Here is a 26,874-nt window from a genome sequence, read left to right on the forward strand (position 1 = left end):
CATACAACACAGTTCTTTTACAAGTTCTGTAGAGGTGCTTATTCTCATAATTTCCATAACTGTCTAATATAGGCAATGTAAAACTAGAGAACTAGTTACATTAAATACCATTTTCATTTTTAAAAATTCTTTTTTTTTTTAAATATTTTGCCAACACATGAAGCTGCTAGAACATTAATAAAATACTATATCGTACTATTACTTTTTTCTTTTACCTTTTAAATACATCTGCGGCACACAGAGCAGTAAATGAGAATGCCATGCTTTAAAAGAATGCCACACAAGGTATGTAACATTTCCAATCAGAAAACAGGGGTGATTTCTCTCTCTGTATAAAATGTATTTTCTTAAAAAAAAAAAAAAATCCTTAAAGTGTACCAGTTTGATTAAAGCATATAACTTCTACTGAAAGGAGGATCAAACAAACAAACAAAACCCTCTTATCTTTTAATTTTCTGTTAAATTTTGAAGTTGTTTAGATCAGAGGCCATGCTCTACAGCCTCTGTTCCCTTCACCTTTGAGTGGAAGATACACAGCATATTGTTCATGCTACCTACCTGTAAACAAAAATAGTTTTAGTAGCATATTCCCAGGGTCAGACAGCACTTACAGTTTTATCAAAGTGTACCAGTATTGATTGAACTTTTAAAGACATTTTTTAATTTCATTTTTTTCCTAGTTTAAAAATACAGTCAAAATTGAGAGTTAAGCTTCAATATTTTAATTTTCAGAGGTATCACAAATTCACCAAATGTCAATGTCTTTCCAAGACAAAAAGTGTACAGGCTATCTGTTCAATAAGTCAAGAAAGCTTTATTCTCCCTGCCCTTCCCAAGTTTTATACAATGATTAATAAAAGGAGTGACAGCCATCAGCAGAATCAAAAGCTAGCTATAAAGTATTATTACGTCGAGGCCACACCTGTCCCTGCAGTTTTATTTTTAGTTATACATCACATGTGCATTTGGACTGTAATTTAAAATTAATATGCAGTGGAAAATTAGAAAGACAACACAAGGCTTAATCTACCCTGGGCTACATACATATTTATTTCAACTGTAGTAAGATATTGTACATACTTTTATAGCAAAGTAGAGTTGGCTTCTGAAAATTAGTGTTCCTATGAGAATGAATATATATAATGTTCCTGTACACAATTTAGGTTTTGGAATTTAGAACATTCATTGATCACAGAAATATGGGTTTGTGCAGAAACAACCCAGTCTCCAAGAATTTTAAAATCCATTTTCACTCTTCCAATTCTGCACCTCTCAACACCTTTCCTCCAGACAGGATGGGCATGTTGACTGCTAAAACATGTCTCTCAATTTCCTTATGCTTTTTGTTTGATTGTAGCAAAACGTCCATACATACCCAAGATAGGAAACTCAATTTATCCTCAGAGGCAAATGTGTTAGCTGTAAAACAGCTGCATGTATCATTAGAGTCACCCAGAAATGCTCTTATTTTGAACATTTGTCACTTTTCTCCTATTTGTGTTGCTTATTGATCAAACAAAAAGGCTGCCAAGTTCCCAGATTCCCATAGCTGTACTTCCTAACACCAGCAGTAGAGGATTTTAGGGCTTAGACAGTTTTCTTCATTTAAGGTTTGGGTACTGGTGTGCAATCTGAAATTTAGTTATATCAAAAGCATACCTAATCTTTAAATCGCATTCAACATACATCAGTGACTCGGGATCACCTCATGGCTTGTGGACATAAGGTAGTTCAGTATAATAATCATGGTGGAGGAATACAGTGCTGTTTCCTTAGCTTAAAAAATACCCACAAACAGATTTAACAGTTCAGCTTGATATCCTGATCATGTGGCCCTATTAACAAACCTGTCCAAACAATGTTTGTTAAAGCAGCAGTTTGCATGATAGTTCTTGGACTTGATTAGTAGCTACCACCATTTCTTTAGCTAAGCACTGTGTAATTATTTTCTTTGATCTGACAGAGAAACATAAGCCACAGACAGAAAATAATCACCATTAGACTACGCTCAGACACCCACTATTAGTATTCTGTTATTTTATCTACAGCTGGACTATTGTTTTCTAAAAGTTTTCTAAATCCCTTTTTCTCTTCCCACCACTCCCAAAATACTTCCTCACAAACATCAACTTAAATGGCTATGACAGTTTGAATAGCAGAATGAAAATCGCCCTGGTGCTAACAAATGTAAATCTGGGGGAAGACATGGTGGCGATCGTTGCCTCCTGCTGGGTTTCTGTGTTGTTTCAGATGGTAATTGACACGCCCTGTAATTTAACAGTACCAGACAGTTCTATCTGTCCCATCTCTGGCAAAACACTGCCTCTCTGTTCCTTTTCATTACGTATTATATGAGAGTACAAATGCAGCTGAGTATGATAAAGAAAGGTAGTTCATGTTAAACAAGAAGGATCCATGCATAGAAATATTTTCCAGATTAGATCGCCGTTTACAAGTATTAACCAAAACATATCGCAAAATGTGTGTTGCGGCAACACCACACACGACGAACATTTTTCCTTCTCCTCCCGCCCGCCCCCGCCGCTACCACCACCAAAGCTTCTGCAGCTCGGCTTAGGAACATACACCAAACAATTTAAATACCAATTGCACAAATCTTTCAGCAAAAACTTGGCGCAGAAATCAAAGGCCCTTGATAACGGGGAGGAAGTGACTATCCAGCCTTGCTCAACTCGGGCGCGGTGAGGGACAAGCAACCTTTAAACTGATCTCATCGCGGAGAAATGCAGCGAGAATCTAACCTGAACCTGTGCAATACCATGCCGGAGGCATTAAGGCAAGCAGACACCGCTCCTGCCCTCTCTGCAGCATGGAAACAGAGAGAGAGAGGTTCGCTAGCTCCCGGGTAGATGCTCTAGTGACCTTTGACTATTGGAGAGAGCTGGGCAAGGAGCGATCTGTTGCAGCGAGTTGTGTGCGCGCTTCCCCTGGCGCATTCCTCACATTCCAGCACAATCTAAAGCCCCAGGAACAAACAGCGTGTGTCCCCCTCGCTTCCTCCCGCCCCACACACGGTACGAGCCGCACACCTGCCTTCTCATCGGCCCTGCGCTCCGCTCCGCCAGCGCCTTGTTTGTCGCACTCCTAGAACATGCAGGCAAAATCAGGCAGCCTCCCCACGGGGCTCGGGGACCGCAGAGGGGCAGTTCCGTGGGCCTGCCACCTAGAAGCCCAGCGCGGGGAAGGGTTAGAGGAGACTGTGGCTGCGTTCATTCAGCCTAAGCCTAAGCAAAGGCAATTTTACAGGGAAACGGAAGGCTGGAGGGAAACACGAGCTTGCGAGGGTCGGGGGAGCAGAGGTCTGGGCGCCAGAGGTTAGGAATGGAGAGGGCGTTAGGGGGAGAGTTTTGGGAAAGGAGTCAGGCAAAGGCGGGGGGTGGGGGCGATCAGAGGAAGAGACAGGCCTAGGGAGGGAAAGATTTGGGGGGAGATGGGTAAGGCTGGGGGAGGGAAGCGAGACTAGTGCGGGAAGAGACAGGCTAAGGGGAGAAAGGATTGGGGGTGGGATATGGGAAAGAGACAGGCCAAGCGGGGAGAGGAGGGGGATGGCCAAGTGGGGGTAAAGGGCTGTTAGGGTGAAAAGACGGAGACCTCGCGGGGAAGGGATCTGGGGGTGAAGGGAGAAACCAGGAGCCACGACCCTCTCGGGGAGACTCAACCTCTCTCCTCGGCTCCCTACAGCTGGTTTGGCTCCCTCCTGGCTCAGCCTCCCCTCTGATCCGAAGCCGGGTCCCCGCCCCAGGGGACCCCCACCCTACAGTGCCCCCGAGGCCTCACTCACCGCACAGATGACACCGCTGGCAGGGGATCTAGGCGCGGAGGGGCCCCAGCTGCAGCCTCCCCGCCGGCCGGGCCCTACCCCGGGGTCTCCATGCTGGTGGTGCTGCCGCTGCCGAGTCCCGACCCCCTTTCAGCCTAGTCTCCCTAGTCCCGCCTCCCACCACTGACGTCAGCACACCGGCCTGCCTTGTGCCGCAATGCTATTGGAAGATCCCTGCTCAGGGCCGTACCCTATTGGTCACTGCCTTATATTAAACCACCCAATGAGCCGGCTACTTGAGGTTTCTATGGTTACCGATGCTGTGATGGGGCTGAGTGGAAGGACTTGGACTCGGAGCCGCAGTTCCTTGCGGCTCGGGTGTGTGCGGCGGAAGGGGAGCGGGAAGAGGGCGTCATTAGATCACTAGGGAGAGGGAAGGCCCCGGGCGGAGAGGTCCCTGGGCGGGGGGAGGGAAGAGAGGGGAGCCGGTGGGAGGGTAACTGGGTGGGGTAGGGTCTCTTCTCACGCTTTGGGGCCTCTTAAGCAGAATTGCCTGCAGTGCTGGGAGTTTACACGGGAGTCAGCACGCTGCAGCCCTGACCGGGCTTGGTGACTGTCGGAGTCGCTTGTCTCGCTGGAAAAGTGAGGCGAGAGGAAAGAAAATGCATTGACAACGTGGTGCAAAATCTAAAAAAGTTCCCACCCTCGTAGTGAAGTTTGCCCCAGGCCATCCATTTCTGCTAGTAACTAGGGGCGGGTGGAGGTCTCCTAAGATACCATCTAAGAATCCATCCTCCTCCTTCCGGTAAGTGTGAATCCCAGCCTTGATTTCAGCTTTGACTCCCCCCATTAGACTTGGCTCCTGGTGAGCAGCTGCTGTTCAGTCACTGGCTGTTGTTCCTGTATGTTGTATAAGTGGATCTGGTGAGAAATGGCTGGCTGTAGCTATAGATATATTGGAATGGGCCATATATTAGTCGTGAGCAAGAGCAAATATAATAGGAGTTAAGAATACTTCCTACCTGGAAGACGGAGCAGCAATTAGTTACAAAATGGCTACTTTAGCATTACAGCTGCTTGATGCTTCCAAATTTAAAGGGGCAGCCTGAGAAAGGTATGCTGGGAAAAATTCTCCTATTAGAGGGCAACCCTTTAGTAGAGTCAGAAAAGGCCAGTAAATTACTAAGGAAATGGTGCCTGCTAAAGAAATAATATCTGTAGCATGTATCACTGCAGTATTATAAGTTCTAAACAGACAATACAATATATAGCATTATCTGGCTACTAAGTTTTATTGTGCTTTTGTCCTGCCTATGTAAGTTGAATGTAAAGACTGGTTTGCGGATGCAAACTTTTGTGATGAGTTGTTGCCTGTCAATGAAATCAGCTAGACCTCAGTTTCTGGGTTATTTATATAATATATATGTAAACCAGCATTCAACCTATGTTTTGTTCTATGATAACTTTAATCTTGGTCTGTTTATTGTTGTGCTGATAATGTGAGAAGCAAGTCATTTTATCACAGATATTTAAACATGTTGCCTACTAATTGTCTTCAGACCTTATCTAACATAGATGACTTTGAAAATATTAGTAATGAATCTGGCCGTCTTGGAAAGTACTAACAAGACAGCTCTGGAAACTGAGCAGTGTGGTAGCACAGTATTCAGTTAGGTGTTCGAGTTTGTCACCAAATGCTGCTATGCACACAACAACAAAAATGAGTGCAGCAGGAATAACAACATTTTATTATGGCATAGGACTGGAAGGGTCCTCAAGGGGTTGACTGGTAGGGACCTCAAGAGGTCTTCTAGTCCAGTCCCCTGCACTCAGGGCAGGGCTAACTATTATCTAGACCATCCCTGACAGGTGTTTGTCTAACCTGTTCTTAAAAACAAAAATAAAAAAACTCCAATAATGGAGATTCCATAACCTCACTAGGCAATTTGTTCCAGTGCTTAACTACCCTGACAGTTGAGAAGTTTTTCCAAATGTTCAACCTAAACCGCCTTAACTGCAATTTAAGCCCCTTCCTTCTTGTCCTATCCTCAGAGGTTAAGGAGAACCTTTTTTTCCCCCTCCTTCCTCCTTGTAACAGCCTTTTATGTATTTGAAAACTGTTATGTCCCCTTTCACAGTCTTCTTTTCAAACAAACCCATTTTTTCACTCTTCCCTCATAGATCATGTTTTCTACATCTTCAATAATTTTTGTTGCTTGTGTGTGGACTTTTTCCAGTTTGTCCACATCTTTCCTGAAATGTGTCGCCCAGAACTAGACACAATACTCCAGTTGAGGCCTAATCAGTGTGGAGTAGAGTGGAATAATTTCTGCTTGTCTTGCTTTACAACACTCCTGCTAATTCATCCCAGAATATTTGTGGGGTGTGGGTATTTTGTTTGCTTTTTTGTTTTTTGCAACAGTCTTACACTGACTCATATTTAACTTGTGATCCACTATAACTGCCAGATCTTTCTGCAGTACTCCTTCCTAGGCAGTCATTTCTCATTTGTATGTGTCTGACTGATTGCTCCTTCCTAAGTGGAGTACTATGCACTTGTCCTTATTGAATTTCATCCTATATACTTCAGATCAGGTCTCCAGTTTGTTGACCATTAGAATTTTAATCCTATCCTCCAAGACACCTTCAACCAGTCCTGGTTTGATATCATCTGCAAACTTTATAAGCGTTCTCTCTATGCCATTATTTAAATCATTGATGAAGATATTGAACAGAATCAGACCCAGAATTGATCCCTGCAGGACCCCACTTGATATGCCCTTCCAGCTTGACTGTAAACCACTGATAACTACTCTCTGGGGTTTTCCAGCCAGTTATGCACCCACCTTATAGTAGTTCCATCCAGGTTTATTCCCCTAGGTTATTTTTGAGAAGGAAATGTGAAACCATATCAAAAGTCTTACTAAAGTCATTTGGCCTGCTAAACCCAGGGTTGTGAGTTCAGTCCTTGAGGGGGCGATTTGGGGATTGGTCCTGCTTTGAGCAGGGGGTTGGACTAGATCTCCTGAGATCCCTTCCAACCCTAATAATCTATGATTCTCTAAGGTGCCACAAGTATTGTGCGTTTTTATGATTCTCTATATCACATCTACTGCTTTTTCCCCTCCCCCATCCACAAGGCTTGTTACCTTGTCAAAGAAAGCTGTTAAGTAGCTTTGACACAATTTGTTCTTGATTAGTCCATTCTGACTATAGTTATTATCTTCTAGGTGTTTGTGAATTGATTGCTCCGTCGTCTTTCCTGGTACTGAAGTTAAGATGACAGATCTGTAATTCCCCAGGTTGTCCTTATTCCCCCTTTTTACAGATTAGCACTATTTGCCCTTTTCTAGTCCTCTAGACTTTCTCCCATCTTCCATGACATTTTAAGATAATTAAGGCTATGAGTTTGTCACAGAAGTCATGGCTTCCATGACCTCTGACTTTTGCAGCTTATGGGGCTGCCCCAGCTGGGCAGCCTCTGGGCCAGCAGCAGCAGTTTGAGTGTGTGGAGGGGGTTCAGGGGCAGGAGGTTGAGGAGTTCAGGAGGGGTGCTTACCTCAGGGTGAGGGAGTCCCTGGCTCCCATTGGCATTGGGCCCCCTGCAGTTCCTAGGCGGCAGAGGGGCTGGGGAAGGGGATGTGTGCACCACATGCTGCCCATGCCCGCAGATCCTGCCCTAACAGCTCCCATTTGCTGCGATTCTGCCCAATGGGAGCTGCGGCAGCCAGTGCTTGTGGCAGGAGCAGCGGAGCTATCTAGGAGCTGCAGGGACATGGAGATGAGTAGGAAGCCCCTGCCACCTCACACCCCTCCCTCAGTACCAGCAGGGGTCCTGGGCCACAGCCTGCCTCCCCTCCCCTGGTATCAATGGGGTTCCTGGATCACATCCTGCAGTGTCCCTGTGCTCCTTTTTCCCTGACCACTCATGGCCCCATGCCCAAATTTTAGTCAGGGTGGGTATTTTTAGTAAAAGTCATAGACAGATCATGGGCCTGTGAATTTTTGTTTATGGCCCGTGTCCTATCCATGATTTTTACTAAAAATACCCATGACTAAACATAGCCTTAAAGATAATCATTCATGGCTCAGATCTCTCCCCAGTCAGCTCCTTGAGAATTCTAAGATGTATTTCATTGGGCCCTGGTGTCTTGAAGACATCTAACTTGTCTAAGTAACTTGTAACTTCTTCTGTCCCTATTTTAGCCTCCTATCCTATCTCCTTTTCTCTGGCATTCACTGTTAGATGTCCAATCGCTACTAAAACTTTTTTGGTGAAAACTAATGTGAAGTCATTTAGCACTCCTGTCATTTCCATATTTTCTGTTTCCCCTCTCCCCGTTATTGAGTAATGGGCCTGTCCTGTCTTTGGTCGTCTTGTATTTGTAGAATGTTTTCTTGTTATCCTCTATGCTAGCCCTGACAAATTAAACATCCTGCAATGATTGCAGCAGCATGTACATCACACATCTTCCTCAGCAATCTCAGCGGGAGGGAGAGAGAAGCAATGAATTCCTTCTTCAAAACCATGGGTATAGTTTGGGGAAGACAGAGGCTTGCAGTTTGGGAGGAGGGGAAGAGAATGCCCCCCCTTGTTGCCCCGTTGGCCTGACTGGAGCTGCCCTCTCCAAATATGGAAGTCAAACGACACCTATGTTCAAAACAGCCACCATGTAGCTACTATAAAAAGAGAATTTTCACCTCTTGAACACCATAAAGAAGACCAGAATGAAGACAAATCATTCCATAAAAGGTTATTCCTGAATTACATATTCATTCTACAAAATACAAAGCAATAATTTGTATGTTCCCATTGTGCCTTCATCAAGGGTTCAAAATACTTACACAAATTTGAAAAAAATACTGTAACTGTATGATCTACTGCATTGAGAATGAAAGCAGATCAGTGTCCTTTAGGTAGGACCCAGTGAAGCCTTACAACAGTAATTTAACATGTCCAGAAATGGCAATTTTCAGATGGAACTGCTGAATCACTGATTCTGGACTGTTTTAATTGTTGTATATCAAAATGTACTATTGAATGCTGTGTATTTTAGTCTCCACTGGCTTTACAGCTGTGGCACCAATGCACCCATCTCAGATATTTTATCAATGTTGTATAGACGACACCAAGTATTATGATGTGGCAAATGGCTCTGATAAAAAAAAAAAAAGCCATGTGACTTTAGGATTGTTTAAGGGTTTCTTAATGGCAATGTTAACATGGTCTTACCTAAACTGTTTATGAAAATTGCTTGTTTATTTTGATGTTTTAATAAAAGCTTATATGTAAAATATACATTCTATAAACGAATGTTTTGATAGCTATTTTTAAAATAGCTGTTAAATTACTGCAGGTTAACTCATTTATCATGTAAATTGCTTCATACAGGTGAATATTAATAAATATACTAATCTTTTTAGCATTATCCTAGGTTTTTAATACTGAGAAACAATTTTTGATAGCAAATTCTATGTCTGATCCAAAATCCTTTGAAGTCAATGGTAGTTACCTATTCTAGCCCTTTGAGCAGAGTTAGTTGGTGTGGTAGTAAAAACACCTGAGCCCTGGCTATCCTAATACTTCCACTATTCCTATTGCCAGTGGTGAATTACAGAGCCAGTTTGTGTACCATAGACAAGGCAGTTCTGCAAAGCTGCTGATGAGCAAGGTGACTTAACTAAATCCTGATCCTATGAGATGTAGTAAAATTGTGCTCAACATAGGCCTTGTCTACACTACAAAGTTGCAGCGCTGGTGAGGGGGTTACAGCACTACAACTTAGGATGTGTACACACCTGCAGGGCATTACCAGCACTGCAACTCCCTGTTTGCAGCGCTGGCCGTACACCCGGTCGTGCCTCGGGTGTAGAGGATCCAGCGCTGGATCACCAGTGCTGGTCATCAGGTGTAGACACTCACCAGCGTTTTTGTTGACCTCCGTGGAATAAGCAGGTATCCCAGCATACCTGAGGAAGCCTCTCTGGTAATCAAGCAAACTCCACTGCCTTCCAAGCAGGTCTCCTTCCCCGCGGTGTGCTCTGGCGTTCCCCGCCCCCCCCCCCCCCCTCCAAGCAGGTATCCAGCCCCGCGGTTTGCTCTGGCGTTCCCCGACCCCCCCTCCAAGCAAGTCTCCTTCCCTGCGGTGTGCTCTGGCGTTCCCCGACCCCCCCCCCCCCTCCAAGCAGGTATCCAGCCCTGCGGTGTGCTCTGGCGTTCCCCGACCCCCCCCTCCAAGCAGGTCTCCTTCCCCGCGGTGTGCAACAGCGCTGCAGCGTGGCCACATCTAACACCACTTGCAGCGCTGGTTGCTGTAAGTGTGGCCACTCTGCAGCGCTGGCCCTATACAGCTGTACTAATACAGCTGTAACAACCAGCGCTGCAAAATTGTAGATGTAGACATACCCATAGTGCTTAATGTTCCTTCCTCTTCTTGAAAAGATCAAGCTACTTAAGCACCTTTGCAGGATAATGCCACTTCTCTCTTTCAAACTGTATGTAATCTCATTCTAGGGCCTTGGCTACACTGGCACTTTACAGCGCTGCAACTTTCACGCTCAGGGGTGTGAAAAAACACCCCCCTGAGCGCTTCAAGATACAGCGCTGTAAAGCCTCAGTGTAATCAGTGCCGCAGCGCTGGGAGCTGCAAGCTACACCTGTAGAGGATGTGGTTTACGTGCAGCACTGGGAGAGCTCTCTCCCAGCGCTGGCGCTCCGACCACACTCACACTTTGAAGTGTAGCCATACCCTTAGTTACACCTCTGCTCTTCTTTTCCTTCACTCAGAGCTCTTGCATATCAGCGCGCTCTCTCTCTCATATCTTGATGCTTTCTTCCATGCTGCTTTTACACTTAGAAATCTCTCCTTTTCTTGGTTTGCCAAGCAGTCACCCTTTAATGCGAAATCCCTACTGAAAACCCACTTCTGTGAAGTTCTTTAATGCTAATCCACCATATAACACATTTTAATAACAGCACTATTAATCCGATTCCCAGTGTAGAACTGATAAATGAAATTGTTTTTAATTGTTCACTTTATTCATGTAACTTCTGTTCACCGTTCACTACACTTGCCTACGTTGTAACTTCTTCTGTTCGCTGTTTGCCATGTTGTAATTCAAACCCCATTTTAAAACGCTCACTCTATTTTGTAAAAGCTTCCTCCAACCTTCATTTTTGCAAACCCTGCTGTACTCTTATTAGTTTAGTTTAGATGTGTGAATGAGGCATATAAGAATGATGGAATCAACCTCCAGCCCCAGCCTGTCCTGATGAAATAAAGTTCAAACCCCACCGGCTGAAGATGCAGACAAGAGCCCTAACAAAGTAAGAAGAGTCCACCCTAAAAAGAAAAGGTACAATAGAAGGAAGATCAAAGCCAGGTCCAAGGCTGAAAGTCACACCTACAATTGACGGGTGATCAATCACCAAACCCAGAGGCAGCGTGATACAGCAAGACCTATAGACTCTGGATTCAAACTAAAGCCTACAAAAAGGATGGGTGAGATGGGAGACTTTGGAGGCTAACATTCTGCTGCCAACATGGAAGGGCATTGGTGCATGCCCAACAGAGACCCAGCTCGTCCTTGTGCCCAGCTTTCCTGGCCAGTTAGCCGCCACAAGCTACGAACCCAAACTGCAAAATCAAGCCATGAACTTAAGCTATCTTCAGGACTGGTAGCTATGCAGCAGCTGCAGAACTGTGTGTGTATTAGGTATAATGTGTGTGTATAAGCATTAAGATATTAGTGGTCATAAATCAATTATAATAAATGTGGCATCTTTGTCTTGGCCCCTGAAAAGATCCTGTGTAATTTTGTCTATACAACACCAGTAATCTATTTCATTAAGTGTCTCTAAGGCATTGTTGGGTCACTCTAGACTAGAGTACTTGGGGAAGAAACTGTCTCTTCCCTTATGTTCAGTATAACTCTAAGAATATACTTCATCATCCGTACTTGATCTTGGACAGTGCTGAACACTCTAGTGCCTACACAGCAAAACACTTTAACTTGTGGCTACATGCACTTAAAATTAAGCATGGGGGGTTAGTGTTTTGCTAGATTGGGGCTGGAGTGATCAGGACTTTGGAGGCTGGATCCCTCAGTTTAGACAAACCTTAAATATACAGACAGGGCAAGCATAGTAAACATATTAAAAAAGGGGAGCAAAGAGCACCTGGGTAATTCAGTGTAACTCTGATACCTAGAAAGATATCAGAATAAATTATTCAACTCAATTTGTAAGCATCTGAAGAAGAATGATAGGGTTACACAGAATAGCCCTAGGTAGCTTTCTCAAGAAAAAAGCAGGTCACACCCACAGCACTGACTTTCCAATGTACTGCGGGGTGCTCAAGCCCCTGGCCCTGTCCCACTCCACCTTTCCTGGACCACCCGCGGAGTCAGCACTTATGGTCACATCAACCTAATTTCCTTTTTTGTTAGGGTTACTGGCCTAGTGGATAGGGGGAATGCAGTAGATGTGAAAGATCTTGGATTTTTTTCTTTTTCAGTAAGATGATAGACACAGTTCCACATGACCTTCTCAAAGCAAACTAGGGAAAGGTAGTCTAGATGTTATAGGTACATAACTGGTTAAAAGACTGTCAATGGTTGCAGTAAACTGGGAGAACACCTCTAGTTGGGTCCTGGGTCTGCTATTAGTCAATATTTTCATTAATTACTTGGATAATGGAGGTGGAGAGTAGTTTAGTTTATAAAATGTGGGGATTATCCCACGATGGGAGGGGTTGCTAGCACTTTGGCAGACACGACTAGAATTCAAAAAGACCTTGACAAACTGGAGACTTGGTCTGAATTCAACAAGATGAAATTCAGTGAAGACAAGGGCAAAGACTTACATTTAGGAAGGAATAATCAAATGCACATAGCAGCGGAGTAAGAACATTGGGGGCCTGGGGCACAGAGAACATTTGGGTCCCCCATATCCCTCCCAGCCATGGGAGTCTGGGCCACTGGGGGGAGCTCTGGACACCCTGGGGGAGCAGGAATACAGGCCAGGGGCTGCTCTTAGGCACCTCATCTGCCTGCCCAAGGCAGATGCAGGGTCCGGGGCTCCCCACAGCTGCGTGGGCTCCCTGGACAGCTCTTACAACAGCCTAGGGCACTGGTCCCCAAACTGTGGGGGCACTGCCCTGGGGGGGCATGGAAGAACATTTTAGGGTGCACAGTAGGGCCCAGCCCTACTGCCAGCCCTGCCCTCCTCCCTTCCCACCCCCACCCCCAGCCCTAGCTGTGGCTCTGCTCTTGGCTACACCCCACTCAGTCCCTGACTGCAGGCCCCAGCCCCACTCCTGGCCCTAGCTCCAGGGACAGAGGAGGCACGGATCGGCTAAGGGGGAGGGTGTGACTGAAAATCTGGGGACCCCTGGCCTAGGCTAACCATATATCCTATTTTTGCCCCAGATGTCCTGACATTTTTTGGCAAAACTGGGCATTTGTCCCATTTTTTTCTTTTCAACTGATCACCAATTCGCAAGAGCAAACGGGACAAATACCCAGTTTTGCCAAAAAGGAGCTGTCAGGGGTGAGCAGTGGGGCTCAGGCCAGCCCTGGGCACGCAAGGAAGGGGGCTTTGACAAGTGGCTCTCACCAGCCCCACGCTAGCGAGGGGGAAAGGGAGAAGGGGCTTGGGTGAGCTTCATGCTGCAGAGGGTGGGATAGGAGAGGGGCTTGCTCCAGTGCCAGGTGGGGGGGCCCTTGGTTGAGTGTGGGGGGGATGGCCTTGACCCAGCTCAGTGTGGGGCTTGGACAAGCAGTGCTCAGCCAGCTCTGCCTGGGGACAGGAGATATTGCTCACCACCCTTCCACAGGGTTCTGATTGAGCTGGAGGCAGGGCCTCTGTGGGAAGGGAAGGAGGGGAAAAGGAGGAGCAGAGGGTGGCGCTAGAGTTCCATCTGCTCTTGTGTGGTCCCCAAATTGACTGGGCCCCATCAGCCCAGTCAATAATCTGTATAAAATGGGGAATTCACTAATTAGGCGGTAGTACTACAGAAAAGGATCTGGGGGTTATAGTAAATCAGAAATTGAATATGAACCAGTAATGTGATGCAGTTAAGAGAAAAAAAACTATTATTCTGGGGTGTATTTATTAACGGGGCATCCTGTAAGACATGGGACATAAATATTCTGCTGTACTGGGTGTGACAGGTTCCCACCCCAGGGTGCCACTTGGAACTGGCATACCACTGAGCCCGCCTGACCCACCAGCCTGGACTCCATGCTGTGATAAATTGCCAAGCTCTCCAAGCTTGCTTTTTGACAAGCATACACACAGATAGGGACAGACCCAGCTGGTGCTTCAGCTCTGCATGGGAAGGCTCAGCTAAGGCGCACACTCTCCTCTAGACTAGAGTGTAAACTCAAATTTATACCGTCTTGTGCTGTACAGCATAAATTTATAAAATTCATCCCCTCCCTGAGTATGGTGAGAGATATGCAACAGCTTTCTGTCCCAAATTATAATTTCCACACACTAGGTTTAGACCAAATAAAAACAAGCTTATTAACTACAAAAGATAGTGTGTTTGTTTTGTTTTTTTTTAAGGATAGCAAACGGATCAAAGCAGATTCCTCAGTAAATAAAGAAAACTGCAAGCTGAGCTTAACCTACTAGATAGGTGGGATATGAATTAGCAAATTCTCACTCTGAGTGATAAGAATCTGCCAGCCTGTTTAAGGCACAAGATGCGTTGGCTTTCCCAGGTTTTCATACACAAGCTAAAAATCCCTCTAGCCTGGGACCATCACTTCCCATAGTTCAGTCCTTGCCGCTCAGGTGTTGCCAAGTATGGTGTAGGGAGAGTGAGGTCCCATCATGATGTCATAGTCCCCTTTTTATATCTACTTCCAACTTGCTGGAAAGCTCTTTTGCTGTGACCTGGGTCAAACAGTTCCTATTGTGTAGTGCTGTATCTGAGAGGCTTCTGTTGTACAAAGTTCCTGAGGTAGTGCTTGTGCTTGTGTGCATTTCCTCAGTAAGCTATTTACATTATCTGTTGTACCTGGAAGGCTGCTTATGGGTGTTTTCAACCTCACAAGGTTGAAAACTCTCTAACACATACATAGCCTAACTTCACATACGATAGCCCTGAGCTCCCTCGTGCACCCCAATCCCCTGCCCTGAGCTCCCTGCCTGTACCTCGCAGCCCTCCCACACCCCAACCCCCTGCCCTGCCCCTGCATACAATTTCTTCACCCAGATATGGCCCTCGGCCCAAAAAGTTTGCCCACCCCTGGTCTAGAAGATCAAGACTTTAAGTGATACTTCACAAGCCATACTTTGTACAAAACATATCCTAATTATGACATTGATAAATATTGGGGTGCCATGGTGTCACACTTGGTACTGCTGCAGCCTTAGCTATAGTATTTTGTTTCATTCTAGGTGCCATACTTTAGGTAAGATGTGGATAAATTGGAGAAAGACCAGAGGAGAGCAGCAGGAATGATAAAAGATTTAGAAAACGTGATCTATGAGGGAAGAGTTTTTGAGCATGTTTAATCTTGAGAAAAGAAAGCCCAGGGGATCTGAGAACAGTCTTCAAATGTGGTAAGAACTGCTATAAAGAGGAGTGTGATCAATTGTTCTTCATGTCCACTGAAGATCTGATTAGCGGTCAGCTTAATATGTAGCAAGGGAGATTTAGGTTAGCTATTAGGAAAAACATTCTAACTATAAGAATGTTCAGCACTGGAATTAGGTAACCCGGTGAGGTTTAAGAACAGGCTAGAGAGACCAATACCTGTCAGGCATGTGTCTAGGTATGCTTTATCTTGCCTAGTATGGAAGGATGCACTAAAATGACTAGATGACATATTCAGGTCCCTTCCAGCCCTACATTTGTGAGTCTGTTTCTTCCTTACCAATTTTGGCCTTTTCTATTTGACTAATATTTTGTTCTGAGTTATCTTGGTATGATGTTTTCATAGACGTTAAACTGACTGTGCTATGTGTCAGTCAGAGCTTTGGGAATATGCCTGCTACTACAAAGGGAGGACAAAACACATTTTGTCAAATGTGCCAAATAATGCCAAAATGGTGGCATTATTTCTTAACAGAAAGGTAGATATTAATCTAAATATTTGGAAACTAGAAGATTGCCTCATTTGATTTTAAGTTACAAGGCAAGTCAAGTTTTGGACCTTGACCATGTTTCATTAATGTTCTTAAAATAGGAAACCTCAAGCAAATTTCAATTACTTCCTCTATGCTTATTTGCACTGTTATTTCTGTTCTTTGCTCTTATGGATTGAAAGTTTTATAGTCAAAAGAGGTGACTAGATCATGAGTTTTGAAGGGATGGCAGAAACATTTCGACCCAAAGTGTGGGGCTGCAATAGATGAGATTTAAGCAGTGCTGCTGGAGCTTGGAGTGCTGGGGGTGCTCTCACACCCTCTGACTTGAAGTAGTAATGAGAAACACTAAATACATGGTTTCCATGATCAGCACCCCCACTATAAAAATTGTTCCAGCAACCTGGGATTTAAAAGCAAATATTGAAATAAAATATTAGACAAGGTGGGTGAAGTAATAGTTCATGTTGGACCAACTTCTGTTAGTGTAAGAGACAAGCTTTCGAGCTACATGGAGGTCTTTTTCAGGTCCTGGTTCACCTGGTCTCTCTCTCAGCCTGGAACCAACACTGCTACAACACCACTGAAAACAACACCAGGGAACACTAGCATAGGATAGTGGTTTCCAGCTGGTAGATAAATGCTTTGGTTTTGCTTTGTTTATCAAAAATAAATATCTAGGCAAAGCTAAGATGTCTGTTTTTAATGCATCAAGCATTGGTTCTATGGCAATGTCCTATTACAATGACTTTATTTCTATTGTACTAAATGAGTGATGCAGATTTAATCGAATAGATGCTGGTGCAATAGAGTTATAGCTGTTCAGTGTTCTGGTATGGTAAAGCTGTTTTTTATGTGGGTTGGCGAGCAAGCAGATCTATTATCTGAGTAAGTCTAAAGGTCAGTTTATCTACAACTTTAGTGTTGTGAGGTTTTCTGTGTTTGGTGTGGTGTGGGTTGTTTTTGTTAAATCAAGCAGTTGTAAGTGTCTGGCGTATAACTCAGACTCTTGGTTGAAGGCACCTTACCACTTGAAGTGTGGCTGTTCCTTAACTGCACAACTTGAAGTATGTTCTATTTGTAACTTATTAATCTTTCACATTTTACAGAGAAATATGTAGGGCGAGGAGAAAAGGAAAATTTCTTTTTAAATTAAAAAATTACTGTTAAAATACTACAACTTTTTAATGTGCTAAATCCTAAAATCTAGGGATGAATCTTGACCCTATTAATGTCAATGGGAGTTTTGCCATTGACTTCTAAGGGTTCATCTACACTGCAATAAAAAAAAAAAAAACCACAGCACTGAGACTCAGAGCCTGAGTCCATTGACTCGGGATTATGGGGCTAAAATTGCAGTGTAGATGTTCAGGCTTGGGCTGGAGCCCTGGCCCTGAAACCCTGCGATGGCGGTGGGTCTGGAGAGCATGGGCTCCAGCCTAAGCCTGCACTGCAGTTTTTAGCCCTGAAGCCCTGAACCTCATGAGCCCAAGTCAGCTGACCTGGGCCAGCAGCAGTCTTTCATTGCAGTGTAGACGTACATTAAGGGGCCAGGATTTCACCCAAAATGTGTATAAGGAAATTACAGGAAATGTCTGCACTGAGAGCAGTATTTTCTCTCTACTGAGCCTTTGAGACTGACAGGCATACTGTCTGCTGCTGGCTAACTTCTAAATGGATGCATTTGGTCAGCAGAAATTGGCTGTATAGGGCATTTGTTTTTTTAGAAAAACAAAGCACCAGCTGAATCGTGTGATTCAGAATAGCTTGGCAGACATAGGTGACTTCAGTTCCTGCTTTTTCATGTCCCCTTTCAGCTCTTTTTAAACCAATAGTCTTGTTTGTTTTTTTTGCCTTATTTGTTAAGTCTCATGATGTTGACTTTAGATTCATTTATTTCAGATGTGATATTTCAAAAATACTCAAAAATTAAAGGGCAACCATATTGACTTACAATATGCTGATATGAAGGATATGAACGCACTTTTGTTTGTATTGTGGACAAAGTGTCCCATAAATCCAACCAGCTTCATATGTAAATGTTACTGATCTTCCTACTTTAGATTAAATTTCATTTAACAAAGAAATGATGAGATGATCAGAGACAAAGACTGCTGCTGTTTTTGGGAGATGTGATTTCTAATATATGACTATTTCTACAAATGCATCTTTTCTTTGTTTAAAGACTGCACATTTGCATGATATTGAGAAAAGGGGAATTTTCCATAAATGTTTTAATACTAGAGCATAAAACTATCTATTTGTAATAATATGTTCCTCTCTGTGAAGAGGAGGATGTGTCTGAGACTGTTGGTAGCACTTGTGAAGAGAAATACTGTGAATGGATGTTCTCAGGTAGCTAGTTGAATCGACAGAAGGGAATGACCAAATAAGGATAATATGTATTTCATTCTCTTTTTACTCCCAGCCTTACATCCAGAAGTGGTTCTTCCCCACTTTTCCTCATATTTATTCTGATTTCCCTTCTTAATCCATCATCTGTTTTCTCAATATGATTTTCAGAGAACTGCCACAATTATACATTCATATCCTAATCTTCTGAATCGCAACATGTAATGGTCTGAAGTTCAGGAAACCATCTAAACATATTCAAAGCCTCTGAAAGAAACAGCACTGAAGACAAGAGGCTTCCTGAACACCAGGAAGAAACTTTTTTTTTAAAACACCACATGCATCTAGACTGTGTCTTAAAGTGACCAGACAGCAAGTGTGAAAAATCAGGACGGAGGTGGGGGATAATAGGAGCCAATATAAGAAAAAGACCCCAAAATCGGGACTGTCCCTATAAAATCAGGACACCTGGTCACCCTACTGTGTCTACATTCAAAAAATAATCAGAGAAGTTCCCAGTTGTGCTCCATTGGGAACCGTAAGGGTAGACAAATCTCTAGTGGCATCTGGTATTTTTAGTTTTGTATGGTAAGCTATTTACAATAGTGGTAGCACAAGTGGAGGGTAGACAAGTTTATAATATACTGTCTTCAGTGACACAAGCCAATGTGAATTACACAGCCTTTAAGCACCCAGACAGTGTAGATACACACTACCATGCCACTGCTTGATAGGCTATTATTTTTTATTAAAAATTTACTCTTACTGTATTTTGTATTAACACTTTCAATATTACAATATAACTGTACATTACTGGTTTTGTATTAAAAGGAAACTATCCATTTGACTTTTTTTTTTTAATTCAGTTTCTGAGATTACCTTTTTGAATAGTATGTCCTGAAAACAACTCTTAATATTCCTTTTCTTGAAAATGAATTTTTGGTCTCCTGATGGACATTTGAACCAAGATAGAAACTGACAAACTAAAGGCTGATTCTCCCAGTATTTGTTCCATTGAATTCAGCAGGTGAAATCCTAGTCCCATTAAAGTCAATGGCAAAACTCTCCTGCATTCAGTGACCCACATGGGTTATGTAGCCTTCAGCCACCCAAGAAGTGCTTACAACAATTTACCCAAATTAAGAGCCCAATCTTGCTCCCATCAAAGTCACTTGTAAAACTTCCATTGATCTCAGTTGAAGGGGAATGGGTCCTTCAGGGTATATACATCCCAGTTCAGAAAATATTTAGGTGTGCTTACATTCTGTTGACTTCAGTGGGATATAGATGTGTGTGTTAAGCATGTGCTTAATTGCTTTGTTGAATAGGGAACATAATCCTGCACTCTTCAGACAGGCCATTTTAGTCATTGGGCATTTATCTAAAGAAAGAATTTGGGGTCAGGCCTGAACTTTGTATACGATGAAACCTTTTCCACATAAAGTCTCAGAATAGTATTGTAATTAAACAAATATCTGTAATAAGTAATCTGAATGAAGTAATAGTAATAGAACATTAAAATTATCAACATGAACAGTAATTCAGGATTAGTAATTTTCATTGTTTACTAAAAAGTGTAGATGTGGCTGACTTGGCGGTACTTCAGAGCACCTACTTTTCTGTGTATGGAAGACTTCGGTTTAGTGTCTTTCCTTTATTCACCCTTTGTAATTTTGGTTTCCAAGATGCATCAAGGCTTCCACCTTTGAGGCTGTATTGAAGTTTCAACAAATCCTTGAAGCTGAGTCTAAATTTGCGCTCCTAGGACTCTCATAGTGGAAGAAAGTTTCAGATGTATCAAATTTAAAACTGAAATCCATTTAATTTTTATTTCTTTCATCATTTCTCTTGCTACATTTTCTAGTTATTGAAGACAAAATAGAGGCTTAAACAAGGGCTTGCTCTTTCTCAACCCTATCATATTTTCTTCCTTAATGCTTTAGAGAAGTCATAATGTTGAATTTGTGATATTAGAATAATTTCCATTGAAAGAGATTGAGATCAAACAGAAGCTTATCACTTCATTGTAGGATAGATGAACAGCTAGGCTGGGAGGGAATAGCTCTTAACTAATCATATATCTGGAACAATAGTAACAAAAATTCTGAAAACAGGCCAACTACAATTGCTTTATATAAACTCTTCTCTCTCGAGTTTGCTCTGATAGTCCTTTTTCAAAGGAATGAAGGCTGTTGAAACCTTATTAAAACACAGACAGTGTGTCAGAAGTATAACAGGAGGAATGAGCATTGGCTAGGATATAGTGACATTAAAAAGATCAGAGGATGAAGACAGGATTAAAATCTTATTAGTGTCCTCAGTAGGCTTTCCAAACAAAGAAGGCATGGTTCCTGTCATTAGAAGCTCAGTGTAAAGTCAGGCAGACATTTAGAGGGAAAGGGTACAAATATATAATAAAACAGCCAAGGTGGTGTTGGCCTCAGCTAGATTATAAGGTTATAAAATAGTCATGTTTGGGAATAATTTTATAATAAAACAATTATTCCTCAAACTTTTCTTCCATCAGGTAGTTTCCTGTAGATCTTGCATATGGAGTGTAGGCTTGCAGATGAAGTTAGGAAGACTATTCTATAAATAATGGGTAATAAGGTTGGACAGCAAATAAGAGAGGATGAATCTGAGCTGCCCAGACTAGAGTAACAGAATTTTTGTATCTAGGCCTGGAGAGAAAGTAGGCAGCTAGGTCCTTGTGCTCTAGATGCAGTCAGAAAGGACACTTTGCATAGCAATTAGGAGCAACTGGAAGAGAGAGGGGACCGGATCACCAAGGCAGCCTGTACATAAACCACAAGGGGTACTTTTCAATGGTGCTGCAAGCACTGGAGGACAACAAAGGATGTTTCACCAGCATCAGTGTGGGATGGCCGGGAAAGGTTCATGACACTCGTGTCTTCAGGAACTCTGGTCTGTTTCAATGGCTGCAGGAAGGGATTTACCTCCCAGTCCAGAAAATAACTGTTGGGAATGTTGAAATGCCTGTAGTTATCCTTGGGGACCCAGCCTACCCATACACAGGCACTCTGGACAGTAGTAAGGAGCTGTTCAACTATAGGCTGAGCAAGTGTAGAATGGTAGTAGAGTGTGCATTTGGACGTTTGAAGGGTCGCTGGTGCAGTTTACTGATTCGCTCAGACCTCAGCGAACCAAATATCCCCGTTGTTATTGCTGCTTCCTGTGTGCTCCACAATCTGAGAGTAAGGGGGAGATGTTTATGGCGGGGTGGGAGGTTGGGACAAATCATCTGGCTACTGATTAGGCAGAACCAGACACTAGGGCGATTAGAAAAGCACATCAGGAAGGGCTGTGCATCAGAGAAGCTTCGAAAACTAGTTTCATGACTGGCCAGGCTATGGTGTGAAAGTTCTATTTGTTTCTCCTTGATGAAAACCTGCCTCCTTGGTTGACTCTAATTCCTCGTAAGCCAACCACTCTCCCCCCTTCGATCACAGCTTGGAAATAAAGTCATTATCGTTTAAAAACCACCACCACCACCCGTATTCTTGGGCATCTGGGTAAGGAGGCAGCTATGGAACTTGGGGAGGAGGGAGGGCAGTTAAACAGGCAGTCTCTCCAGCTGATGTTCCTGAACCTCCACCAGATGCCAGATCATGTCCGTTTGTTCCTGCAGTAGCCCCAGCATTGCATCCTGCCTCCTGTGATCTTCCGGCCACCACCTCTCCTTACGTTCACTGGCCGCTTTCCTGTCCTCTGCTATTGTGTCCCTCCACACTTTCTGCTGAGCTCTTTCAGTTCGGGACTCCTGCATGAGCTCAGAACATATCTTCACGTGTGCGTTTTTTTGCCACCTTATCTGAGAGAGCCTTTGGGACAGAGAGGAGGGAGCTTGAAACATTTGCAGCTGCAGGAGGAAAAAAAAAGGAGAGAAGTATTTAAAAAGATGCATTTTTACAGAACAATGGGTGTACTCTTTCATGGTGAACAACACTATTCACATTACATAGCACATGTGATTTCAGTACAAGGTCATTTTTTGCATCTTATATTGCGTGCCTGCAGCTTTGGTGTTAGATCAAACACACTGGGCAACAGAATTTGGCTTGCAGGTGGCCATGGTAAGCCATAGTCTTTCTGCTTCTGCAACCTTCATAACAGCAGCGCCCTCCTTTCCTATACCAAGCAAAGCCCACTGAGTTGTTCATTTGGGGCTGTGGTTTTCACATTAAAGTGCAGCAGCAGAAACCAAACTACCCTCCCATCCTTTTCTCTGGGATGACCGCTTTAACCCTTCCCGCACCGCACCACGTGGCTAGTATCAGGGAAGATCCCTGCTAGCCAAACGTGAACAGCTCAGCACCAATGCCCCCCCCCCCCCCCGCTTGGTTAACTGCAGGGAGGATTTCTTTTCAGCCACAGGCAAACAGCCCAGTAGGAATGGCCATCTATGAATGTCCCCTTAATTAAATTCCCGTATTTCAACCAGGTTACCATGAACAATATCACTCTCCTGAGGATAACACAGAGAGATAAAGAATGGATATTGCTTGAATGCCAGCAAACACCGTGACCATATGCTGCCAAGCTTTGTCATGCAATAATACCAGATTACTTGCTACTAGCATAGTGTGGTCAAGTTTCCTACCATGGAGGACAGAATAAGGCTGCTTTCCCCAGAAACCTTCTGCAAAGGCTTTTAGAGTTCCTCCAGGAGAGCTTCATGGAGATGTCCCTGGAGGATTTCCGCTTCGTCCCCAGACATGTTAACAGACTTTTCCAGTAGTTGTACTGGCCAGGAATGCTTCCCACATTCTCAGGGCAAATTAATCATTAAAAAATGCTTGCTTTTAAACCATGTTTTATATTTACAAAGGTACACTCACCAGAGGTCCCTTCTACAGCTTCATGGTCTGGGATACCACCTTGGGAGGGTATTTCAGTTAGGGTGGGAAAAAGATCCTGACTGTTGGGGAGAACAGTGTGCTGTGTGCTCTCCTCAACCTTGTACTCCTCCTCATCTTCCCCGTCTGCAAAATCCTCAGGCATGGTGACTGAAAGTACCCCATCATTGGAGTCCACAGACAGGGGTGGGGTAGTGGTGGAGGGCCCTCCCTAGAATTGCCTGCAGCTTAGCGTAGAAGCGGCTTGTCTATGGCTTTGTCCCTGAGCGTCTGTTTGATTCTTTGGCTTTCTAGTACGCTAGTCTCAGCTTCTTAAGTTTCACGCGGCACTGTGAGTCCCTGTTGTGGCCTCTGTCCACAATGGCCTTGGATATTTTTTTCAAATGTTTTGGCATTCCGTCTTTTGGAACAGAGTTCTGATAGCACAGATTCATCTCCCCATACAGCGATCAGATCCAGTACCTCCTGTGCGGTCCGTGCTGGAGCTCTTTTTTGATTCTGGGACTGCATGGTCACCTGTGCTGATGAGCTCTGCATGGTCACCTGTGCTGATCAGCTCTCCACACACACAAACAGGAAATGAAATTCAGAAGTTTGCAGGGCTTTTCCTGTCTACCTGGCCAGTGCATCCGAGTTCAGATTGCTGTCCAGAGCGGTCACAATGGTGCACTGTGGGATAGTTCCCGCAGGCTAATACTGTCGAATTGCATCCACAATAACCCTAATTTGAACTGGCAATGTCGATTTCAGCGCTACTCCCCTTGTCGGGGGGGGGAGGGAAAGTACAGAAATCGATTTTAAGAGCCCTTTATGTCGACAAAAATGACCTCGTTGTGTGGATGAGTGCAGGGTTAATTTGACTTAACGCTGCTAAATTCAGCCTAAACTCGTAGTGTAGACCAGGCCTCTGTCTTCACACACAGGTTGGGGAAACAGCTTTTATATGTTATGCTGATGCCTCTATATCTAATGCATATCCAGTAGGGTTTTCTCGCCTCTTCCTTACTTGTATTTCCTCACTCTACTAATGTTGGGGTATCATTTTCCTATATGTTAGTATATTAATGGTCTCAATTTGTATCAACTCTTGTAATCAGATATCTGCAGATTTAGCTCATGTTCCTATGGTTGGCTGATGTCATTATGGATAAAATTCCCCCGTCCACTCTATTTCCAGTTCCCCAAAACTTAGGGGTGACCACTAGGTTACTTATCTGTGCCACAGTTAATAGGCCTCAAGTCTTATGCTAATTGCTCAAGCCAATGTCTTACAGAATACAGGCCTGTAGATTCCTTGCATTACTGCTAAATATAATAAAGGCAAGCTAGCCCTATGGGCTACACTCACCAACCTTGAAATAGAAATATTGAAATAAAAAATTCAGTGGCTATCCTTCAGAATAAAAAACAATAAGAAAATACTTCAGTGTTTGTGAACTAGGATAGAGGTACAAGATAAAGTAAGCAATATTTCTGCCACTTATAATTTCCTTGTTTGTCAGAATGGAAATGAAAATGCAAGTAGGTTTTTTTTTCCTGAAATTGCTGAATCACTGTTCCTCCACTGACTCAACTGTGCAGACTGTTCCAGCACAGTGGGGATTTCCTTAATACTAGTGATTCAAAACCCTATGCTATCAAAGCACTTTTAGAAAGCAGAATGCCTGTACTAATACAAAATAGTTGCACTGCAATGCAACTGACCAATACATACTATTGTACGCAGTGTTGTTGTGGTTGTGTTTGGTCTCAGGATATTAGAGACAAGGTGGGTGAGGTAATATCTTTATTGGACCAACTTCTGTTGATGAGACAAGCATTCAAGCTTACACAGAGCTCTTAGAGCAGCACTAATTTCCCTTTGGCTGGGGGAGCAGTACAGAGCTCTGGGGGAATGCTATGGCATCAGAGCACCTTAAGAAGTCATAATGAGATGTTTCAAGCAACAATTTTTAGCCTGTGGTTTTGCCTTCTGTGCATGCTGATGAATACCTCCCTCATGCCAGATTCTCCCACACTGAAATCAAAGGGAATGCCATCAGGTGCAGGAGTGGGGAGCATGAATAGGAAACTATAAGGGTACATCTACACTGCAAGGTAAGCCCAGGGTTAGTGGGACTTGAGTCAGCTGACCCATGTTAGGGAACCCTGGGCTTGAGCATCTTCATTGTATTTTAACCCTATGTTAAGACTTTTCTAACCTGTGTTCAAACCTGAGGCTCTGGCTTCCACACTGCAGTGTGCAGACCCAGGTCAAAGAAGCCATATCCCAGAATCCCTAGCACACACCCTCAAATTTGGCTGCTTTAGCCCTAGAACAGGGTGCAGTGTGGGAAAACTTTACTGCCTGCTATGCATGTTGCAGGAAGTTTGAAGCAGCTTGGCTCACAAAGGGCTTGATCAGTTCACTCTCTCTTGCAAATCCAGGAGGCTGTGTGATAGTATGCTTGCAGAGCGGTGATCAGATCAGATACAGGCGCTGGCTTCCTCTAGGGATGCTCAACCCCCACTCCCACCCTGCCTCCACCCGGCCAATGCCAGCTGCAGAGCCGGCACTAGAGGGGGAGGGGAAGGGGAAGGAGAGCAGAGCGCACGGAGCCCCCATGGCCATTCCTACATCTAAGAGCTGGAGGGACATGCCAGCAGCTTCCAGGGTGCTGCATAGGGAGCCTGCCAGCCCCATGCCAACCGGAATTTTAACCGCCCGGTCAGCAGTGCTGACTAGAACTGGCAGGGTCCCTTTTCGGCCAGGTGTTCCAGCTGAAAACCAGACATCTGACAACCCTACCTGGGAGCATCTTGTCTTCCAAATAGAGAATTGGATCTGTTCTTGCTAGTGCAGATGTGTTATGTAGAATACCATTATTATGCTAATATGTCACTTTAGCTGAATATTGTTTTTCATTCTCATAATGATAGTAACTAACTGATAACCAAAGATACTCTGACTGGGGAATGAATAGAAAGCCTGTTATAGACTGGACATTCAGAGCAAAGCATATAGAAACACATGTTTGAGGGGTTTATTCTCTTGAAGCCTGCATGATTGATAGGAATTATAGGTTCCTACACAGGGGAGAATATAATTGCTTTTGATACGTGTATAAGCTAAACACTGGCCATATTTGGTAGAAGTGCAAATCCTTTTGCTAGGTTCTGACAGGTAGGATTGTTCTCTGAGTCTCCTTTCCTTTTGTTCTTAATTGTGATCCCTAGTTAATAACTTCCCCTTTTTCTTTTGGAGAACTAAGCAAAGGAAAAATGGGTTTGTTTTCTGTTCTGCTTCTTTATGATGTAAAAAGTTCTAAAAGATTTTCAATATAACTAAAAAATGAGTCAGGTTTAAAAATAAAAATTAGAAAAAATATTTTCAGTATTTTTGTCTTCCGTTTTATAGGCCAATAGGATTCATGTTTTCATGCTTTCCTATACTACAGTGATGGCTATAAACTTAATGAAGGCTTAATTCCCATGTAACCACGCTAAAGGAACTGGGACTTTTAGGAAAAATAAATATTGTAAGATTTGTAATAACCTAAGATTGCCAACTTTCATAATTTTTTGTCTTTTTAGATTAATTTTTTTCCCTTCTGTTTGTCTTAAGAATTCATGTCTTATCTTGTCTATACTGCTTTTTGGGGGAGTAGGTGGGTGGAAGGAGATTAAAAATCTTGTAGGATATAGTATCTCAAATACCAGATGAAAGCGCAAGAAGCATAATTATTTTTATTCAGATAGACCTTCCTCACCAATATATAGGCTAT

At 43.6% G+C, this 26,874-nt stretch overlaps 2 protein-coding genes across 7 annotated transcripts in view; one reads left to right on the forward strand and one right to left on the reverse strand.

Annotated features, from left to right (window-relative positions):
- The window catches only part of PKP4 (plakophilin 4), a 212,063-nt gene extending 208,146 nt beyond the window's left edge, over positions 1-3,917 (reverse strand). For all 3 annotated transcript variants that reach the window (XM_050969182.1, XM_050969181.1, XM_050969180.1), the window contains exon 1: positions 3,803-3,917. The gene's annotated coding sequence lies outside the window, so the exon portion shown is untranslated. The remainder of the gene's footprint in view (positions 1-3,802) is intronic.
- A 184-nt stretch (positions 3,918-4,101) lies between these two features.
- The window catches only part of CCDC148 (coiled-coil domain containing 148), a 120,832-nt gene continuing 98,059 nt past the window's right edge, over positions 4,102-26,874 (forward strand). For 2 of the 4 annotated variants that reach the window (XM_050969240.1, XM_050969245.1), the window contains exon 1: positions 4,341-4,586. The gene's annotated coding sequence lies outside the window, so the exon portion shown is untranslated. Of the gene's footprint in view, positions 4,160-4,340; positions 4,587-26,874 lie in introns of those variants that run through there. The other 2 variants (XM_050969244.1, XM_050969241.1) reach the window with 2 other exon arrangements.

Source organism: Gopherus flavomarginatus, chromosome 10 (assembly GCF_025201925.1).
Source record: "Gopherus flavomarginatus isolate rGopFla2 chromosome 10, rGopFla2.mat.asm, whole genome shotgun sequence".
Taxonomy (NCBI): domain Eukaryota; kingdom Metazoa; phylum Chordata; order Testudines; family Testudinidae; genus Gopherus; species Gopherus flavomarginatus.